Source organism: Bos grunniens, chromosome 1 (genome assembly GCF_055505025.1).
Source record: "Bos grunniens cultivar Pamir isolate PY7600 chromosome 1, Bosgru_T2T1.0, whole genome shotgun sequence".
NCBI lineage: Eukaryota > Metazoa > Chordata > Mammalia > Artiodactyla > Bovidae > Bos > Bos grunniens.
Window position 1 is genome coordinate 63596918 of NC_141165.1, and position 25369 is coordinate 63622286.

At 35.8% G+C, this 25369-nt stretch overlaps 1 protein-coding gene across 4 annotated transcripts in view; it reads left to right on the forward strand.

Annotated features, from left to right (window-relative positions):
* Positions 1-25369, forward strand: part of NLGN1 (neuroligin 1) — a 969997-nt gene that overhangs the window by 169534 nt on the left and 775094 nt on the right. The window contains exon 1 of one of the 4 annotated variants that reach the window (XM_086394719.1): positions 18124-18811. The exons of 2 other annotated variants lie outside the window; for them this stretch is intronic. The gene's annotated coding sequence lies outside the window, so the exon portion shown is untranslated. Of the gene's footprint in view, positions 1-18123; positions 18812-25369 lie in introns of those variants that run through there. One more of the 4 variants, XM_086394739.1, reaches the window with a different exon arrangement.

Consider the following 25369-nt stretch of genomic DNA (forward strand, 5'->3'; position numbering starts at 1 on the left):
GAACAAACCTTATGCAAATCAAAACTAAATTATTTGAGAATTAAATAATGCTTGCAAAATTGGATTCTTTAGTGACACTCATTAGCCGAGTTCTGTGAAATCCTTAAATTCAGAAAAAGAATTTGCTTTCTAAAATAATGTCACCCTCTACCCTATTTTATATCTCAATAGCTGATTTTCTTCTTCCTTATTTAGCCTTTCTCAAGTATTTTCTCCAACATCCTCTATATCCTCATCGTACAAGTGATTAAATAGTTTCTTGTCTGTGTGCTACTGATAGCTCTATTTCAGCAGTTATCACTTTTACTCCTACCTTTTAAAATTTATTTGTGTATCTCCCTTCCTAGACTGCAGATCCTTTAAGGATGAACTGTGGCTTGGGCATCTCTTTACCTCCAGGACTTGGCAGACTGCCTGGTACATAGTGTGTCTTCAAATTTTTATTGCTAAAAAAAGAATGAACAAATAAAACTATAAAGAATTAAACTTTCTGCTGCGTTTTGAAGACCAAAAAGAAGCCACTTATCTCTGTAGGTAAATATATAATGAATTATTCTAATATCATATGCTATCATAAGATGATAATTATGTAGAAGGAAGGTTTATGGTGAGTTTCATTCTGTGCCCCATAGTACCTTAAGAAGTTAATTTAACCCTTTTATCTTTAACTGTAAAAAAGCATGGTAATACCTATTCCTTTTATCTACTTTAATCTTTGCTTTGAAGAGAATTGAGAACTGAATAATTGTGTGTGTATGTGTGTGTAAAAATTCTGAAAACCATAGTACATTAAACATGTAAGTTTTCCTTTGTGACTTTAAAAGTAGTCACCCTCTATCAGTTCAGTTCAGTTCAGTCGCTCAGTAGTGTCCGACTCTTTGCGACCCCATGAACTGCAGCACACCAGGCCTCTCTGTCCATCACCAACTCCCGGAGTTCACCCAAACTCATGTCCATCAAGTCGGTGATGCCATCCAGCCATCTCATCCTCTGTCATCCCCTTCTCCTCCTGCCCGCAATCCCTCCCAGCATCGGAGTCTTTTCCAATGAGTCAACTCTTCGCATGAGGTGGCCAAAGTAGTGGAGTTTCAGCTTCAGCATCAGTCCTTCCAAAGAACACCCAGGACAGATCACCTTTAGAATGGACTGGTTGGATCTCCTTGCAGTCCAAGGGACTCTCCACAGTCTTCTCCAATACCACAGTTCAAAAGCATCAATTCTTTGGCCCTCAGCTTTCTTCACAGTCCAACTCTCACATCCATACATGACCACTGGAAAAACCGTAGCCTTGACTAGATGGACCTTTGTTGGCAAAGTAATGTCTCTGCTTTTGAATATGCTATCTAGGTTGGTCATAACTTTGCTTCCAAGAAGTAAGTGTCTTTTAATTTCATGGCTGCAATCACCATCTGCAGTGATTTTGGAGCCCCCCAAAATAAAGTCTGACACTTACCACTTTTCCCCATCTATTTCCCATGAAGGGATGGGACCAGGTGCCATGATCTTTGTTTTCTGAATGTTGAGCTTTAAGCCAACTTTTTCACTCTCCACTTTCACCTTCATCAAGAGGCTTTTGAGTTCCTCTACACTTTCTGCCATAAGGGTGGTGTCATCTGCATATCTGAGGTTATTGATATTTCTCCCGGCAATCTTGATTCCAGCTTGTGTTTCTTCCAGTCCAGCGTTTCTCATGATGTACTCTGCATATAAGTTAAATAAACAGGGTGACAATATTCAGCCTTGATGTACTTCTTTTCCTATTTGGAACCAGTCTGTTGTTCCATGTCCAGTTCTAACTGTTGCTTCCTGACCTGCATACACATTTCTCAAGAGGCAGATCAGGTGGTCTGGTATTCCCATGTCTTTCAGAATTTTCCACAGTTCATTGTGATCCACACAGTCAAAGGCTTTGCCATAGTCAATAAAGCAGAAATAGATGTTTTTCTGGAACTCTCTTGCTTTTTCCATGATCCAGCGGATGTTGGCTATTTGATCTCTGGTTCCTCTGCCTTTTCTAAAACCAGCTTGAACATCAGGAAGTTCACAGTTCACATACTGCTGAAGCCTGGCTTGGAGAATTTTGAGCATTACTTTACTAGCGTGTGAGATGAGTACAATTGTGCGGTAGTTTGAGCATTCTTTGGCATTGCCTTTCTTTGGGATTGGAATGAAAACTGACCTTTTCCAGTCCTGTGGCCACTGCTGAGTTTTCCAAATTTGGTGGCATATGGAGTGCAGCACTTTCACAGCATCATCTTTCAGGATTTGGAATAGGTCAACTGGAATTCTATCACCTCCACTAGCTTTGTTTGTAGTGATGCTTTCTAAGGCCCACTTGACTTCACATTCTAGGATGTCTGGCTCTAGGTGAGTGATCACACCATCGTGATTATCTGGGTCATGAAGATCTTTTTTGTACAGTTCTTCTGTGTATTCTTGCCACCTCTTCTTAATATCTTCTGCTTCTGTTAGGTCCATACCATTTCTGTCCTTTATTGAGCCTGTCTTTGCATGAAATGTTCTGTTGGTATCTCTGATTTTCTTGAAGAGATCTCTAGTCTTTCCCATTCTGTTGTTTTCCTCTATTTCTTTGCATTGATTGCTGAAGAAGGCTTTCTTATCTCTTCTTGCTGTTCTTTGGAACTCTGCATTCAGATGTTTATATCTTTCTTTTTCTCCTTCGCTTTTTGCTTCTCTTCTTTTCACAGCTATTTTTAAGGCCTCCCCAAACAGCCATTTTGCTTTTTTGCATTTCTTTTCCATGGGGATGGTATTGATCCCTGTCTCCTGTACAATGTCACGAACCTCATTCCATAGCTCATCAGGCACTCTATCTATCAGATCTAGGCCCTTAAATCTATTTCTCACTTCCACTGTATAATCATAAGGGATTTGATTTAGGTCATACCTAGTGGTTTTAGGTATAGTGGTTTTCCCTACTTTCTTCAATTTGAGTCTGAATTTGGCAATAAGGAGTTCATGGTCTGAGCCACAGTCAGCTCCTGGTCTTGTTTTTGCTGACTGTATAGAGCTTCTCCATGTTTGGCTGCAAAGAATACAATCAGTCTGATTTCGGTGTTGACCATCTGGTGATGTCCATGTATAGAGTCTTCTCTTGTGTTGTTGGAAGAGGGTGTTTGTTATGACCAGTGCATTTTCTTGGCAAAACTCTATTTGTCTTTGCCCTGCTTCATTCCGTATTCCAAGGCCAAATTTGCCTGTTACTCCAGGTGTTTCTTGACTTCCTACTTTTGCGTTCCAATCCCCTATAATGAAAAGGACATCTTTTTTGGGTGTTAGTTCCAAATGGTCTTGTAGGTCATCTTACTTAAATATCCCACTAATATTGGGTATTTTGATTGTTGCTGATTTTGCTATTATAAACTATATTGCAAAGAATAGCTTTCCAAACAAGTTTTCCTTCCTCGGGATTATTAATTTGAATTAAACTTCTAGAGAAGGGGAAATTAAATCGCTGGCCTAAGTTTACCTCCAGTAAACAAGTATAGAGGAAAGGAAAAATATTTTCTTTCTTAATAAATAAGTCTTCTGTTGAGCATCAGCATTAAAGCTAAATTAAATGAATGCACATAACAATCTGAGATATGTCAAGAATAATCAAAACCATTAAGTAACATATAAAACTAAAAAAATAAATTTGGGAAATAAAGATAGCTTAGCTTCAGGAAAAAAAGATTCTAGGATTTATTTCTTCAACACTATATGTTAGTTTCCCAGTACTTTTGCCTGAGGTGAAAAATGTAAAAGTACAATGGAAATGTTATGGTTCTTAAAAAGTGCAGTAAAATTGTTCTCCAAAAGGATTTCACACCACTAATGTACTAGTTTATCCTATCAGCTTTGTGAGTGTTGTGTATACTGAAAATATATTTTATTAGACATAATTTTAATTAAATCATTATATTGTTTACCTTAAAAGCAAAAGAAGTTAAAAAAACCAAGGGCAAACTAAGGATTTTGAGCCTTCATATAGATGTTTCTTCACAATCTATTATGTATTAGATTTTAAAACAGACATTTTCACTTCATTTTCAGTGTATGACTTAATCTGTATCCATGTGCATTTGGTTACTGAGGGCATCTATTAAATTGTTCATTTCAGTGTTCAAATTATATAAAAACTCTTCTTTCTTTTATAGGTATATTTTCAGAGAAACCTATTTTTGTTTTCTTAAAACAGTAGTCCCTTGAGTCTCATAAAGAGTAACAAATAAATGAAAAAAATAACAAACAACAACTTCTCTTTCTTTTTTTCTTAAATATTTATTTCCCCACCATGGTTTTCTTTCTTTTCTTTCCCTATTTAGTTATCTGTTCTTTTCTTTTTAATGCTATGGGTTTTCCTCAAATGCTTGCTGGTTCTGGTTTTCTGTTCAAATTGATGAATAAAAGTTTAGATTGTTTAATATAGGTATCTGGCAAGGTTCTCCTCTTATGGTAATGGAAGGTTTGAGAGCTGTGAATTAGGAGCTGCTGACGCTCATGGCTGCCCTGTTTCCTGGCGGCATGATACAGCACAGGCAGCAAGTTCCCACTTCTACTGAAATGTATACCATGTTCTCCCATGTTCATGCGTTTTGTAAAAACCACTTAGAAAATAGCATTCCTTCATTTTTGCATTTCTTCTTTCAACAATTTGTTGTTGTTGTTGTGACACTGAATCGGTTCAAAGTGCTAGTGAAGGTGAAAGTCCCCCTCAAAAAGCAATTGGTAAAAGTGCAAGCATGATAAGAAAAGGAAAAGTAAAATTTGACTAAAATTCCTCCCTAACTTTGGGAATGGGACCCATGAGAGGTGAGGTGGTGTCATGATCTCTAGAGTCAGTGCTAGGTAAACTTATATTTGGTGGATCTGTACAGGTAAGAAAGGTGAGAAAGAGGGCTTTCAAAGAGAACTTTCCAGACAGAAGGAAAGCCATGTGAAGAAGTCAGAGGCTTGGCATGGTGGATTTGGAAAACCACAAGTAGTTGAGCATGCTTAGAGAAGCAGTGTGTGGCAGGCGCGACGGCTGGACATGAGAGCAGGAGGCTGACTTAGAGGGGGTAACCAGGGCTGTCAACACCCACGTGACCTAGAAGACATTGTAGAGGAAGGGGAAGCACATTTGATTACCAGTCAGGAGATGTGAAGTCACTAACTGAGCTTCTTGGACAAATCACTTGGTTACTTTCTCATGTGTAAAAGGAGCAAGTAGTTTTCCAGTGGTGCTCTAAATTGCCCTCCTGTGGATGGAGGAGCGCTGTGGCCAGGCCTCTTGGTCCCCTGCCTCCTTCACGTCTACTACATCAGTTCTGTTTTTACCTGAAATTGTTTGCCTTATAATTTCATGTATTTTTTTGTTGTTGTTGTTTGTTTTTGAGAGCTTACCGCTACCAAAAATATTCTGAGAACTAAAGGACTAAGTATCTTGGGTCTTTCTGCCAATTTAGGACAAATAGCAACAAGTACTATTAGAAAGACATCAGACTGGGAGTCCAGAATCTGATTTCTACACTTGAAAAACCCTTATGTGGCCATAAGGAATTTATTTTTCCTCCTAATCCTTCTTTTCAATCATGAAAACAAACAGATATTATCTGCTTTCTTGTCTCAAAACTTTTTTTTTTTTTTTTTACAATGGAAATAAAATCAGATAGGCTGAAGTACTTAATACTCAAAATACAACCATGCTTATTGGTATTCTTAAGGAAAATATCACCTATACTGAAAGGTGTTTCTGTGTATGAGTCTCATATCAAAGATGCTCTTGGCATGTAGGATTTGGTTATTTAATGGAATTATCAAACTTCTTATGTCATACCTTCCTTGGTTCAAGTTCCTTTACTTAGAAGTGATATAAAAATCTCTATAGTGGAAAATTTTCTCCACAGTTGTTAAGACATGTCAAAATGGGTTTTATTTATTTGAAACTTTTATTTTAATAAAAATTAATAAAAATAAGCATTATGTGGTTCATTGCCCAGTGATGGTAACCCTGTATTCCAGGATATTTCCTTTTTTGTTGTTCTTTTTTCATTCTTTTTTTGACTGTAGTGTCCTGCTTGTGGTATCTTAGTTCCCTGACCTGGGATTGAACCTGAGCCACCAAGGTGGAAACACTGAGTCCTAGCCACTGGGTCAGCAGGGAACTCCCTCCAGGATGTTTCCTTGAATTATTCATTCCCTCTCCAAGTATATATTAAGTTGAGATACTATGTATGCAGCAAAATGTATCTGTTGTTTATAGTGCCTTCCTTACAAAGCTCTGGAGAGTTGGTTTAGATGTTTTGCTTTTTGATTTTGGCAGTTGTTTTAATAGAGCATTTATAAAACCAACAAACATTCCTCTTATTAATACTGATTATTCCTAATAGCAGAACTTAGGCATGGTTAGGAGATTTTTCTCTGTTGAGGGTGAATAGGGGAAAAGACTGAGGAAAATAGATAATTCTGGCTTTCCACAAATAATATGGCCATTTTAATATTGCAGATGAGAGAGAGAAAATCTCAGAGGGAGTAAAGTATCACTAGCACATGGAGCACTTAGAAACAGAACCTGGATCCATCTGATAGCAAATCCAGTGCACATCACTCTGTGCTAACAAAGTCCAGTTTAATTCAGTTAAATATATTTAATATAATATACACTTATCCCTGGTGGCAGAGCCGGTAAAGAATCTGCCTTCAATGCTCGAGACCTGGGTCTGGTCCCTGGGTCTGGTCCCTGGGTTGGGAAGAACCCCTGGAGAAGGGAATGGCTATCCACTTCAGTATTCTGGACTGGAGAATTCCATGGACTGTACAGTCCATGGGGGTCGCAAAGAGTTGGACATGACTGAGTGACTTTCACTTGCACACTTATACATTATCTATTGTATTAAATGTATGTTAAAAACAACAGAGGTCGAAGGGTAGTGAGAATAAGACAAGGACAGAGGCAGACCATATTGAGACTTTTCTGTCTTTTGTTATTATTGTTATTACTATTACTGTTAATATTTTGTCTTTTACATTGCTTCCTAGTCTATTCAGGGAGAGAGAGGAGAGAGAGTTTTTTTTTTAATTTTGCAATATTAAGAGTCAAAAAAATGAAACAACATTGACATTCTGTTGTGAAATTTCATTTGAAACATATGCAGCCAAAATTAAGATTGATATTGAGTTGTATTTTGATTAGCTTGTTTTAGATTTAGATTAATTTTGAAGCTTTTGTTAAAAGCACTTTATTTATAACCCAAAGTTTTTTGTAAATCAGTTAAATACTATCAATAAGAAATACTTTTTGATAAAAATATAGTTGATTAATGAAATAGAAATATTCATATGGTATTGGTGAGGAAACCAGAAATAAGGAGACCTTATTGCTGCCTACTAATGCACGAAACGTGAGTTTGATCCCTGGGTCTGGAAGATCCCCCTGGAGAAGGAAATGGCAACCCTCTCCAGTATTCTTCCCTGGGAAATCCCATGGAGAGAGGAGTCTGGCGGATTACCATCCTTGGTTGCAAAAGTGTCAGTCTAACCAACAAATAGGTAAAGGAGTACGTCAAGGCTGTATATTGTCACACCCTGCTTATTTAAATTATATGCAGAGTACATCATGAGAAACGTTGGGCTGGAAGAAGCACAAGATGGAATCAAGATTGCCGAGAGAAATATCAGTAACCTCAGATATGCAGATGAGACCACCCTTACGGCAGAAAGTGAAGAAGAACTAAAGAACCTCTTGATGAGAGTGAAAGAGGAGAGTGAAAAAGTTGGCTTAAAGCTCAACATTCAGAAAACGAAGATCATGGCATCCAGTCCCATCACTTCATGGCAAATAGATGGGGAAACAGTGGGAACAGTGTCAGATTTTATTTTTCTGGGCTCCAAAATCACTGCAGATGGTGATTGCAGCCATGAAATTAAAAGACGCTTACTTCTTGGAAGGAAAGTTATGACCAATCTAGATAGCATATTCAAAAGCAGAGACATTACTTTGCCAACAAAGGTCTGTCTAGTCAAGGCTATGGTTTTTCCAGTGGCCACGTATGGATGTGAGAGTTGGACTATAAAGAAAGCTGAGTGCCGAAGAATTGATGCTTTTGAACTGTGGTGTTGGAGAAGACTCTTGAGAGTCCCTTGGACTGCAAGGAGATCCAACCAGTCCATCCTAAGGGAGATCAGTCATGGGTGTTCATTGGAAGGACTGATGTTGAAGCTGAAACTCCAATACTTTGGCCACCTGATGCAAAGAGCTGACTCATTTGAAAAGACCTGATGCTGGGAAAGATTGAGGGCAGGAGGAGAAGAGGACGATGGAGGATGAGATGGTTGGATGGCATCCCTGACTCAATGGACATGAGTTTGAGTAAACTCTGGGAGTTGGTGGTGGACAGGGAGGCTTGGTGTGCTGCATTTCATGGGATCACAAAGAGTCAGACACGACTGAGTGATTGAGCTGAATTGAATTGAAACAACAACAAAACAATTGCACTAGAAGATAGAGCAAGATACTCCATGTTAAATTTGATTAAGTAAACTTAAAATTTAGTTTGAAATTTAATATTTAAATAATTTAAATCAGACTTTTGATAAATAAATTGTTTGAAAAAGCATTATTAAAAAGCATATTTCTAAAAACAGTTGATCATTTTAGATATTCTGTTTTAAAAGTCTATGATCAAGGGCAGGCTCCTACCAGAGCTTCTCATTCATACCCATCATTAGACTAATTTGCTTAATGGACAGTCCTGGTTACAAAACAAATCCCTTATGGAAACTTTAATCCTCAAAAAAAGAGAAAAGAGAATAAGACATCAGAGAACATTCACTGGATGCTACAGAAGAATGATTGTTCAACTTTCAAAGGATCTACTGAACTACTCCATCATTCAGCTCATACTTAATTTTGGGCAGCAAAAAATTATGAGTGGTTCTTATAAGTCTTTGGGTGGAGTCAAGATAAACAAATGAAGCCACATTTTGTATCTGTCATACCAGTAGCTCTAATAAAAAGTTTTATTGTGATTTGACATACATTTAGTGAGCACATGGGAATGTGGGTTCTAGAATTTCAGTTAATGTAAAGAATAGTAAACTTTAGTTTCTGGAATTCTGTTTGAAAAATAGGACAGTTTACAATTTTCCTGATGTTTTTCCATGGTGACTCAAAGATAATAGATACTAGTTCTAAGAATACATCTTCAAATATTTTTAGTATCCTATTAGGTAACCAATTTAGACTTGGAATCTTAAAACTAATTTAAATTACCTACAGGGTTTCTTACCATTTCCTCACCATCATATTCTTTTTCTAATTTGAACATCATTCTTCTGTGGAGAAATTGGAAGCTAGAGTTTAATGCTTTGCTTTTCTCTTTGTCATTTGTTCATATCACCTAGTTGGCCGTAACCAATGTCATTCTTTCCTATCCTTGGTTATCTTTTTGCTGTGAAAATATCAGAGAAATTTCTTTTCTGTTATCCTTAGCAGTTTTCAGAAACATCAGATGACTTAGTGTCATTAGGTAATCATATTTTTCTTTCACATTATTTTGTTGTTCTTCCTTTCCTAGTTTTTCTTTTTAAATACACTTCTCAAGCACAAAGTTATAAGAAAATAAGCCACATAATTATCCTGATTTTTTTAGATTCCATTTTGAGTCTTAATCTAGATTCTTATATAAGAGAATATTAGAATCATCTATAAAATAATATATGAATTGTTTCTTTTGTTTCATACAGTCTGATGCTGCACTATTCAAAATGGCATATATAGTTATTGAGCTCTTGAAATGAAATTGGACACCTCCATGTCCCAGATTAGATTTTGGATACTTTGTATGAAAAATTATAAAATATCTCAAGCATTTTTGGTAGTGTTACATGTTGAAATGATATTGTTTAAAATATATTGAGCTAAACAAAATAAATTATTGAATTTAATTTCACCTGATTCTACCTTTTAAAAAATGTATGTTAGCAAGTGTAAAATAGTATGTTGTACACGTTATGTTTCTATTAGATAGCATTGATTATTCTCAAAATACTTCTAATTTTTTAATTAATTGCATTATGTTTCTATTGCTGCTGTAACAAGTTACCTTAAAATTTGGTGACTTAAACAACGAAATGTATTAATTTTTAGTTCAGGAAATCATCTAAAGTGTCTTGGCAAGGACTGTGCTCTTTGAGAGGCTCTAGAGAGGCATCCACTTTTTTGCCTTTTGTACTTCTAGAGGCCACCTGCATTCCTTGGCTTTTGGCCTTTTCCTCCATTTTTTAAGCCAATGGTGTAACATCTTCAACTCTCTCAGTTTATCTCCTTATGATTGTTATTACATCTCTGACTCTTCTGCCTCCTTCTTATAAGGATCCTTTGAATACATCAGGCCTATCTCAAGATCCTTAATCATACCTGTACTCCCCTATGTCACATAAAGTTAACACATTCACAGATTACAGAGTTTAGGATGTGGGCATCTTTGGAGGACCATTGTTTTACTCACTATGTTAACTACATTTAATGTCATGCTTCCTTGGTTGGTTTGTTGATTACAATTTTTACAGTTTGGTTTAGGAATGATGATACATTAATATAAGCTCCAAATGTAAACAGCAGCAAGTCTGAAGTGGCATGGTGCAATGGATTCTCATCTATCTATGCCATAGACTGCATGCAGTGTGACCTTAGTTATATCAGTCATTTGTCTTCTTGGGTTTTTTCTATTTAGCAAAAGGAGATTTTTGGAGTCTATGCAAGGACTATAAAATTGTAATTCTTTGGGTCACAGTTCAAATGTACTCTACTTCTTTTAATGATTGGTTTGAATCCTGGTAAAATTAATTTCAGCTATATGATGTTTTCTATGTCTTTATCAGACTTGTGAATCCTGAGGATATGAATTATGTATTGGTTTAATGTATTAAAGATAGCCAAGAATAATACTTGCTTCATTGTCCGATATGTAAACTTTCTGTTTTCCAAAACTAACTGTCTTATAGTCTATTAACTTTGTGATTTATAAGAAATTTTGCTTTGAATGTTTGTGACGTTATCTTCTCTGCATAATCTACTTAAGCAACTACTTTTTAAAAGCTATTTTTTCTCTTTCCTTCTCTCCCTCTCTTCTAGTAAACTTCGATATAGAGGCCCAGATTTAATTTTTAAAATAACAAAACATTTATGAGCTTGCTAATTTCTAGGGAGGGTTGGGAAATTTTTAGTGAAAAAGCAAAGAGCTAAAGCTGAAGGTCGTGATTTTTATAATGGATGGTTAAATGGTTGAACAACTTCTTATACATTGGATGTAATGTGGTTTTATCATTCTATTTGATTGCATCATTTTATTGTTTGTTTCCAGGTATCAGAAATGATTTTATTCACATACACTCAAGAAACAAGCTCTAACTCTGAATACATGTGATTTTAGGAAAACTCATCTTTTTGAAACATTCATGACATAATTTCTAATTTGATGTAAGTAATCAAAAATTAATTAAAGAAACAGATTTATGTGCTCACGGATTCTGAGAGGGAGGGACAGATAGACAGAGAGAGAGGGAGAGAAAGAGAGAGAGACACAAACACACAGAAGCACACAGACACACACACCAAGAGACAGAATATCCATTTCCGTATAAGATGTAGCTTAAAGGTCTCTTTTATTTAATGTTTTATTTAATGTTCCCTAAATATTTTGGGACACGTAGGTGATGCTCATTAGATCACTAATTGAACAATGATGAAAATCCAGGCTTGTGTTTACTTTTAATTGTGTTATTAGCATAAAATCCTATTTAGAGAAGAAAGAGTAACCAACCCATGTCTTTGAAGTCAATGAGATGGTGATGCCATTGGGATAGAATTGAATTTTTTCTTTTCCAGCTTGAACTATAGAACATTAATTTTCATGTGACTTTTCCATAATTAGGTCAAATTTTACAATACATTTTACAAATACTGGAAACATAGACTCAAATAAGCTAATATTATACAATAAACTTTAATGGATGATTTACAATAGGATGGTTTCCTGGTTTTATTTATTTGGTACTAAGGGCATGCTTAAGGAATACTTTTAATGCTTATTATAAGATACATTCTAGACTACACTGCAGGGTACTAAAATTAATCATGATATGATAGAGTCTAATGCAGCTAAACTACTGCTATGACGATTATGAGAAGATCAGCATAAATAATATTCAATCTTACAAATATATAAAAATGTACAATTTTAAATAAATAAGATACTCCATAAAATAATAATGTATTGAGCTAGTGACAGCTGAAATCTTTGAACCTTAAAATGTATTGTTAAGTAAAGAATAATTGTACCAATTAAATGTAAATATCAATTGTTTGTTGTTGTTTGATCACTCAGTCGTGTTCTACTCTTTTGCTACCGAGGCTGCCAGGCTCCTCTGTCTATGGGATTTCCTAGGCAAGAATGCTGGAGTGGGTTGCCATTTCCTTTTCCAGGGGATCTTTCTGACCCAGGGATTGAACCCATGTCTCCTGCATTCCAGGTGGATGCTTTACCACTGAGCCACCAGGGAAGCCTAAATATCAATTATAAAGTTTTTTTTTTTTTTTTAAGAGCTCCTTCAAAAAGAAACAAATTCTTAATTATTAGCATAACACACGGTTTGGAAATTTTTAGGAATTCAGATGATAAAAATTTGTTTTGAAATTTTGGATGCATTTCTGACTTAAGCCCCTGAGCTTTGAACACGTGTTTCATTATGTCAAACCAGCTTTAATGAAGAAACCCTATTTCTCTGTGTAACAGTCTCATCCTAAAATATCTAGTCTTGATCATTCCTTCCTTGGTTTCCATTACAGGTCTTCCCACCAAGAAATATAAAGATGCATCTGGTAAATTTAGCATTGGAGCAGATGTGTTCTCCCAATACATACCTGAGATATTCAGTATCAGTCAAGTGTTTTAAGTAGTCTTTTCTAATTAAGCAGGATTGTGTGAACAGACTATTCTCTGTAGAAAGAACCTCTTCGTAAACAGCCACCTTTGCAGTAGTTAGGACTTGAAATATTGCAACACTTTTTATCTTTATGCCTTTCATAATTCCCAATTGCCATTCATTTAGATTCAAGACTTGAGCACTTAAAATGAAGTTACCTCAGGGGAGTTCTAAAGATGGTAAAGGAGTATTTTTTCCCCAAGACTTGCTTTTGAAATCTATTTTACAATATTTTATAAGATTTTTTTCAAACATAGACCAATCTTTCATGACATCCTAAAATGTTTATTATGATAGAACTTGATGGATTTGACCTCATCATAAAAGTGTGCTCTTATATCAATTATTGAAAAAAAATCACAATTCTGTTTTCATAATGACTTGTATTAAAAGCAACAATGCTTTCTCATCTATTATTTAGTAGAACCATGTCATTTCCTTACATGATCCATTTGGTATTAATCATTTTTTGTTTATATTGCAGAAATTGAAATAGGATGTGTAATCATATCTACCCTTGGTTTTAGCACAGCTGAAATTTAGTGACATCATCAAATTGGAATCCCATATTCCAATTGGCACTCAAGTTTGCCATTCTTGGCTCTTCATTTCCCATTATTGTTTTTCATAGTAATTTTTTACTTTTCTATTTCATTCTCTGAAGAGAGAGCCCATCCAAGGTAGAGAATAAATTTGTTTTCTTCATGTACTAGTTGACTTGTTTCACTCTTTGGTCTATTAAGTCATTCATTCACTGACCATTTGTACTGTGAAGAATATAAGATTAAGTAATTTTCTATCATCTGTGTAAAGTAAATCATGAGGGAAAGAAGTGAGTTTTATTCATGTTTTATTCTCATCCTCCTACTTTTCCTTCTTTGTTACCTACATGACTTTCAACCCATCAAAAAGTGTGCACTTAGATGGTTGGATGGTATCACAGACACGATGGACATGGGTTTGGGTGGACTCCGGGAGTTGGTGAAGGATAGGGAGGCCTGGCGTGCTGCGGTTCATGGGGTCACAAAGAGTCGAACACGACTGAGCGACTGAACTGAACTGACTGAAACGCACTGAAAATGAAACTTCAGTTTTATATTAATATCTGTATCTCTTCAGTGTGCATGATTAATTATCAATTCACATTAATTGTTAACCATTTACAATCAACACATCAATCATCAGGAGCAAATTCAGGGACTGTGGTAGTTGTTTGTATTAAAGTCAACTCTTGTGTGATATGCTTTGTACTGTGCCCAGTATGCAAGAGGTATTCAATAAGTGGTTACTGAAAGAATATGTCAACCTCTCCAAATTTCAGAAATATAACTACTTCTTCTGCCCTGTGTATTCCGTTCTCAAAGGAAATTAAATTGTCCTTTCACTCTTTCTTTATAACAAAGCTGCTTTGTTTATTGCTCAGGAAAACTGTTCTGAATGGTTGACAGTCTGTTGTTGATTTTTCCAGACGTTTTTTCTGAGTTTAGTATGAGTTAAGAATATTAACTACGGATGTAGTTTATTTTACTTCTAAGATTGGACTCTCCTTGGTATCCTCTCCTATTTTGCATGAATTATGAAAAATAATGACTTGGAAATGAGATTTCCATTTCTCATATTTCTAATCAACAAAGCCTCCTTATTTGAATTCACATGTGGATTTTTTAAGTTCTGGAAGGATTTTCTTCTGTGCTGTGTTTTGACATATGGCTACTCCATATTTGGTGGTTTGCAGTTAACTGGTCAGAACTGAACATGATCAATTGATTGCCTGTTTCACAATTTCAGAGGCATTATTGCTATATGTAAGATCAAAGGAAAATACCACTCCCCACAAAAAAGGTAGTTGAACATTACTTTTTCCCCCTATTTCAACCACATTTTTTCTTATTTAGGTGATGATTTTTGCTTGCTACCTGGAAATTTGTATATCCCTTCTAGAAAGAAATAAGGATCTATACATTTCCAGTTCTTAGAAATATGAAGTACTATAGATTTTTTAAAAAATTCTACATATATTAAAAAAATCTGTATAGACTTCTTTTTTTTATTTTATTTTTAAACTTTATATAATTGTATTAGTTTTGCCAAATATCAAAATGAATCCACCACAGGTATACATGTGTTCCCCATCCTGAACCCTCCTCCCTCCTCCCTCCCCATACCATCCCTCTGGGTCGTCCCAGTGCACTAGCCCCAAGCATCCAGTATCGTGCATCGAACCTGGACTGGCATCTCGTTTCATACATGATATTTTACATGTTTCAATGCTATTCTCCCAAATCTTCCCACCCTCTCCCTCTCCCTCAGAGTCCATAAGACTGTTCTATACATCACTGTCTCTTTCTGTCTCGTACACAGGGTTATTGTTACCATCTTTCTAAATTCCATATATATGCGTTAGTATACTGTATTGGTGTTTTTCCTTCTGACTTACTTCCCTCTGTATAATAGGCTCCAGTTTCATCCATCTCATTAGAACTGATTCAAATGTATTCTTTTTAATGGCTGAGTAATACTCCATTGTGTATATGTACCATAGCTTTCTTATCCATTCATCTGCTGATGGACATCTAGGTTGCTTCCATGTCCTGGCTATTATAAACAGTGCTGCGATGAACATTGGGGTACACGTGTCTCTTTCCCTTCTGGTTTCCTCAGTGTGTATGCCCAGCAGTGGGATTGCTGGATCATAAGGCAGTTCTATTTCCATCTGTATAGACTTCTGTGCAGACAGTAGATTCTTAAATTCTGAACTCCCATACTATTTTTTTCACTTCTACATATACTTTTCTAAATAGAAATTTTTCTAAAACTATAAGGGTTCATAGAAATCATCTAATTTAAATATTTCATTTTAAGGAAATGGTTCAGACATACAATCAATTTATAATGTAATTCTATAAACATTGTGTACTCCAGATTCAGTTTGAGAAAGAAAGCATGAACACTGGGTTGAAGCTCCCCATGATGTCTTTCCAATTTCATTAACTTTGGTTCTTTCCAAAGATAAAGTATCCCTTGAATTTCAAGCTTATCATTGTCTTGCATGTTTATATACTTTTGCTACATATGCATATGCTCAAAAATAAATATAATCATATACATAATAATGTTTTCAAACTTGATATATAAATGTATCAACCCACAGTTTTCTTTCTGCACCCTGCTTTTGTTGTTGCAGCTCCACATTGCATCTGAATGCAGTCATGCTAACTCAAGTAGCTACAGTGCATTCATTTTTCTTTTTTACTGCATGTAAATTACAATATGTGAATATTCTATAAATTCCTTGTTCACTTATATATCCAAAGTTTCTTTTCTGTTTTTTTCTTTTTCATGTAATTCTGTAATGGTTATTTTCTGTACATGTGTAGAGACACAGAAAAGAATGCAGGAGTGGAGAAATTGGAATTGGGGATGGAAGAATCTTTATTGCTAAACTTCTCTCTGAAGTTGTACTATTACCTGTCCTTCATGGTTTCTCCATATCCTCATAAGTTTTTCTTATTGCTGGACTTACAAAATTTTGCCAATTTCATAGTTGTGAAATGATACTTCATCATTTTAACTGGCATTTCTGTAGTAACTAGGGAAATTCAATACCTTTTTCAGATGTTTATTGAACATTGAGAATCCTCTTCTGTCAATTATTCATTTGTTGGGTCATTTTTTAAATAACATTTTTGTCTTTATAGATTTATGAGAATTCTTTAGGTACTTGGATACTAATCCTTCTTTGATTATGTAACCAAACATTGCATAGCAAATATATCCTGTCAATCTATGCTTTGACTTTTGTGATGAACATAAATTTTTTTTCATATGCCTAATTTACTGTCTGAATAATTCATCTTTCTGTACTGCCCATAATGCCACCTGGTATTTATCAAGTTTCCATAAATGTGGGGATATATTACTAAGTCCTGTATTCTATTTTCTTGGACTAACTTCTATCTCCGAACCAAAGTTACAGTGCTTCAGTTACTGCCATTGTATATTAAATGTTAATAGTCAATACAGAAATTCCCCACATCTTGTTCTTCAAAATTGTGTTGACAAATTTTGACCCTTCCCTCTTGCAAACAAACTGTAGAATTAACTTTTCAAGTTCTATGAAAGACTACATGAGCTTTCAATAATAATTACTTTAATTTTATAGATTAAATTACAGTCAAGTCTTCCATCCAGGAACAAGTATACCTGTTAATTTATTTGAGTTTACTCTTTGATTTTTAATAGATAAATTAACCCTGGGTCAAAAGTGACTGCTCAAAGTCACATAGCCAATTAATAACAAAACCAGTGGTAGAAGTAAGATCTCTTGACTCCTTAGTAGCTCTTACACTAAAAAAGGTTTAATTATTTAGTCAATTAGGAAAGAAAATCTTGGAGTCCTTGCAGCTACTACACCCACCAGCAGGAAGGTGAATTAAGCATCCTGAGTTTACTGGGCCCTTGATAAATCAGAGTGTGGTCAGAAGACTTGCTGTGAAGGCAAATTTCATCTGTTGCCTGTTCCTATTAGATCAGAATCCTCATTTTGAAAAGATTGCTAGGTTATTGGTAGGCACAGTAAAGTTTAAGGGAGATTGCTTACCAAATGGAATCCTGAAATTCATTGCATTGTTTTTTTTTTCCTCTAAAACCTGCCATAAATGCATGTATATACATATATATGTGTGAGTATATGTATACATATATACAAATATATGTATATGCTCCTTAGGTTCCCCCACAAAAAACCCAGCATATCTCAGGCACACTGAGGCTTCTTTTGATATCTGTAGTTATTCATGAAGCAAATACATTTGCTTTGAAATCACTGGCTGCCCCAAATTGGCCTTTTAGCTACTCTATCCCACTGGGAAAAATTCTGTAGGAAAAAGATGGAATACTGAGGAGACAGAAGCACAGATTCAGTCTTTAAAGTAAAACAAAGAAGAAAGATCAGACGATTTTTTTCAAGTAGTCACATACTATTCATGGTAATCTACGGTCAGCCTTCTTGTTTCACTACCACAGCAGCCAGTTATCTATATGGGGTCGCGGGGGAGGGGGGGGCGGAAGGTGAAGAGCAGGGATTTCAAAAAAAAGAAAAAAAGAAAATGAGATCCCTGCAATATCACCTTAAGCCACTAGGGGTATCTTTGTACCATTTTTCATCCTGCACTCATTTGGAGTGGAAACCTATATTAGGGGAAAACCAGGGTCCTCGGCATTTTTTTGCTAGCTGTGCACCCAGAATCCAAAAACATTTTAGAAAGAAAGAATCCACAGTTCTTTTGGTCATCCGAACAGGGCTACGAAATCGCTCTACTGGACATCAGCACCAGGGATTCATTTTTGAGGTCAATTTCCAATCGAGATAAATCTATTGGATTAGTAGGATTATCTGATTGCAGCTGAAAGAAGTAACGTTGTTTGATCATTTGTATTTCTTGCCTGATGCTCGGATTTACATGGAGGTGGCTTCGGGTCCTAAGGATTCTGGATCGTGGTTGCAGCTGGAGAGAAAAAAGGATCAATCGACACGTTTTGGAAGTGTCCGTGGGTGAATAAAAAAAAAAAAAAAAAAAAAGGAATGGTGGGGGGGGGGGCGCAAAACGGGTTGCGGCTGCTTAGAGAAGAAAAAAAACAAATAAAGGAAGCATCTTGAATTGTCAAACAAGAATTACCGAATGCTCAAGATTCCAGAATAAGCGTCTAGGAACTGGTAAATACTTGGAGCAATTCAGCTTGAATTTGACGGCGAAGTGTTGTAGAAACTGTCTCCTTCAATTATTGGAAGGGGACTGGGGAAAGATGAGGGGGCTCCCTCTGTGGATTTATCTTATTGAGGGTAAGTTTGGGGTCTTTTATTGGGAGGGGGCTGCCTGGGTCTGTGTGCCGCTGCGCGGAAGGTGCTGCGGACGCGGTGCTTCTGAAATGGGGAGTGAAGTGGGGGGATGTGAACCACCTCGCACGTCTCCGGTAGATCTCTAGGGAGCTACCTAGATCGAGCTTAAAAACCGTGTTTTTGTGGCATCAGTGGGAAAGCCGAGCAATCCTCCAAGCTCTGAACTTTGCGTTGAAAATCTCTCAGTTGAGAGATCCCTCTTGGATCTAGTGCTTTCTCCTACTGATACTTTAAAGAGAGGAGGCAGCGATGCATTGGAAAAACCTGCATGTGGAGGGGGAAAGCCCAAGTAGAAATCTCTGCTATCTCTGCTGTTGTTTTGGCAGCTGTCTTGGCTTCTAGGGGAATTTTGCAGGGGTATTGGCCGTTTTCGTATTGTCTCTTTCTCCCTTCCCCTTCCCGCCTCTCCCTCCTCCCCGCCGAACACTAAAGGGTTACAGGTTCACTGCATCGGATAGATACTGTAAGAGTGGGTGACCGGCCACACGTGTTGTCTTGTAATTCACTTGTACGACTTTGCATAATACAGTCCGAGGTAACTTTTCTTCGAGTTGGACCAGTTCAGGAAGGCGTTGCAGCCTTTCTGCCGAGGGCCCAGGCTGGCAAGTGCGCCAGGCAGCCGGCTGTATTTCCAATGCATGCCTACCCTGGCTGCCTCGCCACTTACTGGCTTTTCTTTCCTACTGAGCGGTGCGCGCGCGTTTCCAGACGTTTTCTTGCTGCTGCATTAAGAGCTTTTTTTTTTTTTTCTTTTAAAATATTATTTCATTGCTCTCAACAAAAGCTCATCTTTATTTACGGAAGGGAAATAAATTTCAGTAGATGTAATTAAAAATAATCACTCCAATGAGTGAATATTAATTGACTAAGGAAACTAAAAGTTGCTTTGGAATCCAGAAAAGCATATAATTCTGAACCAATTTTGGAGTCCGCATAGATTCAGAACAATTACGTAGAGAGAACGGATTTAAAATATGTATGTAGATATGTTAAATAAGTTAAGGCACTCCCCTGCCTTCATAGGCTCCTTATACCTTCAGAATGTTAGTTGGCTTTTCCTATTTAAGGCCATTTCGTTAAATTTTAAACCTCATTCAGCTGCACTAGACTACACTGGAAATAGATAATTGTTAAAACATAAAATAATGTATTTTCTACATATTATTTTAAAGAAGAGCATCAAATATTTTTGCAGGGGTCTCTGTTTATAGACTGTGAAATATATGTAGATACCATATACCTTTATGGTTTTAGCATTAAAACCTCTTCATCGTGAACTCACTGAAAGGCAACTCTTCAATGTCATCTAAAGCACTCATCATCCAAGTACTTCAAGAATTCCAGATACATCAGACATTCTGGTATTAAAAGAGGAGCCTCACCAAACTTTCTTCTTGGATTTGTATGTATATATGTGTTTCTTAAGGCTAAATTCTGAAGCAAGATCAATGCCATTCCTTTTTCCTTTTTAAGATTAAATAGCAAAAAATGAAACTCTTGTCTCCCAAGGATTCTACAGTGGAAAAGTTACTACTTATTACTGCAGACTTTGAGTTTTTCTAGAGATTAAAGAGATAGCAAGAAATCCTGCAGGCATGTTAGTTTTAAGAAGGTATCTCAGAGGCTGGGTTTGCCTTTTTTTTTGTTTTTTTTTAAACACTAAGTCATGTGGTTTAAGTGCAGCATGAGCTAGAAGAATGGATATTCTGTGTTTTAGTACATTCTAGCCACTGATCATAGCTACACTGTCCACTAATATTAACATCTTTTTAAAAATTTAAGTTAAAACAGACAGCTAACAAATAACAAAATATAATAGTAAATATATCATGAAGGCAAATGTGAGATGGATTAGAATCCCTCTTTATAGGCTAGTAGAGAATATAATGTTGATACTATAAAAGTAGATGGAGAGTATGATACATGAAAAAGGAAGTCCTTGTAAAAGTTAATTTACATCTTTCACAACCACTGACCCAGTGGTAATGGCGTGCGCAATGGTGCGAAAGCCAGTAGAGTTAGCTTAAAGTGCCTTTGTCATGACTGAACAGTGTTTTCCTCTGGCGAGAATAATCAATACTTTGTGGCCCCTTGTTCCATTTTCTTTTGGCAGTGAAAATGAAAAGGTGAAAACTTTAACCCACTCTGTGGTTTCTACAAGCAGTTCCTAATATAAAACTTTGGTAAACTTGGTAGGTGGTAGATCCACTTTGGAAAGTTAATAATAATAGGAATAAAAATAAATAAAACTATATACCCCCAAATAACCAGTAAACGAAGAGCAACTTACCCAGTTAGATAAATGTTCTCTATTAATAGAGTGAATTATTTTGAGAACTATTAAAAAACCTCAAGAGTTCACTTAGTTAAATTTGCTCTACTTTATTCAAATAACATTTTTTTTTTTTTTTTTTTGGTCATGACTGTTAAAAAGAACATGGTGGCCTATGATCATTTGTCCCAATTTTGCTACAGAATACACAAAATGTGGTAGTTTGGGATAAAGAAGCAGAAACTCTCAATTAGCCCTGAAGATGACAAGCATGGTTTCTAATGTGTGTGATGAGAAATAGCTTTGGATTCCCCGAGGCTTATCACCATGGAATAACTCACGTTGCTTCACTGGAGCTTTGCTGCGCCTATCCCTAGAACCCTTCCATGTGTTCTAGCTGGCCTAACATTCAGGGGGTGCGAATACATTTGCTACAGATTTGTTTTATGATTTTGAGATATTTAAATAGTTAAATGTTATTCTACACCAATCGATTTTTTTTTTAAAGGAAATTGCTCCACTCTTAATTGAAAGCAAAATTAAAAGGGCAATCCTATTTTAATGATTTGTTGGAATTTAACACATGGCATCTCAAAATGCAAATCTTCTGTTTCTTTTGCTTTGTCAAGAAATGCTAAAACAAAACTTAAAACTTAGAGTTAGTTTAAAACTTCAGTTTTTAATATTTCAAATTTGCAAAGCCCAGAAAATCTTTGAAAAATTAACATATAGAAGACTCATGATAAATCTAGGCTGTCCTTTTAAATGCCTTTTGAAAGATAATTTAAAACATTTTGAAGTAGGTAACCTCTTAATCTTGTGGGATAGCAACATTCTCAACTGTTCCTAAGAAGAATTTCTTAATACTAACAGGTTTGATTACTTTTCCTTTGTTATTAATGACATCACATTGACAATGTCAACTGTCACTCTCTTACTATAGAAGGATATGAATTATTTCTGTCCCCCGCCCCAACAAAAAACACCTATATGGTAGCAAACGTGTGAAAGAGAGAGAGACTGTCAACTCTAAGCTTAACTGAAGTTAAGGAAAACTAATAAATCACTCCAGGCATTTGAAATTATCAGACGTTAAACTTTTGGAGGATTTTATATGAATTCTTTTTATAACAGTCAATATAATCTCTTCTGTGCCTGTTTCCATTGCATGTAAGAGAAATTCTAGTCAATGGCAAAACGCTTTACTGCTGCCATTACTGCAGACTTTATAGATGAGAGATGTGTCAGCATGTTAGCTTTAGCAGTAATGCCTCTTTTGTGTGAAACCTTATGGGCCTTGCAGGCACTCTTTCATCTTGACACTCATAAAACGTTCAATCCCCATATTTATTATTTAATTTTCTTCCTATATATAGCAGCCGAACACTTCAATATATGAATGTGTAGCCAAAAACTGACAAGCAAGCGTGAATAGGACTAATGAGTTTTAATAATACACATATTAGGGACTGCTAAAGAAAGTTTAATTAAGAAAAACAAGTTAAGCATGAAATTCATTTTGGAACAAATGCAACTTAAGTTATTACTGCAGATGTAAAATCAAAAACCACAGGGATACATGACAAGAAAGAAAGTTCCAGGTTGAAACTAGACCTACTAAACGCAGTTGACATCTTAGGACCTGCCTTTAAGTTGATGCACTTGGCTCTGCCTTATGAAATCAAAGAATGTACACTATTTCAGAGTTTTCACTTTTCTATAACAGTTTTGGTTTAATATGTAAACTGTATCCAGGCATGTTCTGTACCAGTTCCCTTCAGACACAGTAGCCTTTCAGTAGCCACACAATAGCCTTTCACTTTTCTGTGGTCAATTTTCCTAATACCGTATATGCCTACCTAATCTACCAGTCAGAATCCATGCCATCCCTTTGGGTGTGCAGTAGGTGGTGTTTCAGTAAGAGGACTGCTCATGTATCAATTTACCTGCACCTATGGTTCTGCTTGATTTGGGGCATTTAGAAATAAATTTTAGAAATTGTGTATGTTTGCCCATTTATTTATTTGGTGGTGGCATTTTACATCTGGGCAGAAGTTGGAGAGGAGACGGAATACTGGGCAAATATTTCCTTAGAATTTCATCTGTATTTAATGTGTACTTCTTGAAAGAGGGAAGCAGTCAGGCAATAACATGAAGGTCTTATACATGCTCTTCAACAACTGTCTTTTTGGCAACATCTGTTTGATAGGCTAACTTATTCTAATACACACCTTTGGCATCACCTATGTGTAACAGTGGGTGTTTCCTCTTTGAAATACCCAGTGAATATTGAGTCTTTGAGGAAAAAAAGAGGTTAGTTGTAACATTTCAAAGTGAATTGAAAATGTTCTTGTCTTTTTTTAGATAGTTATGGTGCATACTTTCATATGGAATACTCCACGCTTGGAAATTTAACATGGTCACTCATTAAATCAATGAATACTGACTTGATAAAAACTAACTTGGAATTATTGTTGGTATAAGTTTTTCCCATAGGTCCACCATTCCCCTTATGACACAACTAACCAGAAAAACAGTGATTACCACATATCACACTGACAAACAGTTGTCAATATTAAGACCTGAAAAATCATACTCAGCCATCTAATAGTTAACCATAAGGCTACAAGGAGTAAAGGTTCACTTCAGTAACCATTATGTTTCAAGTTTCAAGTCAGTGCATCTGTCATTTTTAATTTAAATCTATATTACTTAGGTGTCCAAAACTTTACACACATGTGACATTGTTATCTATCCTTTTTCTTATAGGTAAAAAAATAAAGTCACTTAGTGTCTTTACCTCTTTAACTGTGCCCAGTATTCTAATGCATATGTTGCAATGAGATTGTTGCCAAAAGTTTCTGTTATTTAAAGCTGTGGTCTTTAGTAATAAACCTGAGGAATTATTTAATATATGAGTAATACATTTTACATGCTGCAATAATACAGCGGTATAGCTTATATAACCTCTATAATGGCAGGGGGTATTGTCTGGCTTTTCGAAGCTATGTGTTTCCTCCCAACACCCAGAATAGTGCCTAACATATTACTAGCAACTGACAAATATTGCTGAATGATCAAAAAAATCTCATCCTAGTCTTGCATATTAACAACTAAATATGTAACCTCTTGCTTAATACCTGATCTCTTCATTTTTGCTTTTAATTTTTCCAAACCTAAGTCAGTTGTTACTTTTAATTGATATATATTTTAAAACTATGTGCAAATTCCAAAAGTAGAAATATATTGAAAAGATTGAATTTTAATTAAAGACAAATAAGAATTGAAACTTTTTAGTGAAATTTTTATGTAGTTTATTTATTGTGATAAATTATTTTATCAGGACTCACAAGTATAATAGGATTATTCGAGGTTATAATTTACCAAAATGAATATTAGAGTTATTTCTGCTGTGTAGAAAATGTGATATCTCGAGGAACTTTGGAAGCACTAATGCAAACACTTAAAACATGGACAGTAAGACCTAAAATATAATCATGTTTGGCATTTTGGTCATTAATTCTTTTTTCAGTTTTTAAAAAATTTATAGTTACAAGTTTCCTATTGTTCAACTTTATTTAAATGGTGATTTCACTTAAACTTATGTGTATATTAAATTCTTGTGTATTCATTGATGTTTCGTTACACAAATGACACATGGATAGAGTATTGCTTTGAATTTTGTTATTGTTAGTACTAATAGAACTGTAATATGAAAGGAAATAAAAGATGTGAATATCTGAAGAAGATTGCAAGTATAATCGTCTGTCACTTTGGGGCAAAGCTTGAGCTCTAAGCCAAATCAGGAGTGACAGAACCCTTACTGTTGTCTGGTACCTTACATGAAAGGAGTTGGTGGTCTCAGTCCAGTTCCTAGCAGACAGTTACTCGCTAAACAATAGTAACTATAGTATTTGCCAATTCCTGCAGAAACCTAGGACTGAATGGGGATAAATGTTTAACTACCCCCTCTCTGCTAATCATCCTGCAAGGGGTCAAGATTGACTCACCCTGGCACAGGGCCACACTGAGAAACTTAGCACTGCCTCTGCCAACGTTGTAGCCATTGTCTGCAGCACAGGATTTTTAAAGAGGACTTCAGTTAAGCAGGGCACCAGGAGTGGCAGTTCTCCGCTCTTCCCAGGCACAATGCACCATAAACAAGAATAGACTTAAACAGTGACTTGAGAAGGTAGCACTGCTCTTAGGTTGTACTGTCTTCACTATAA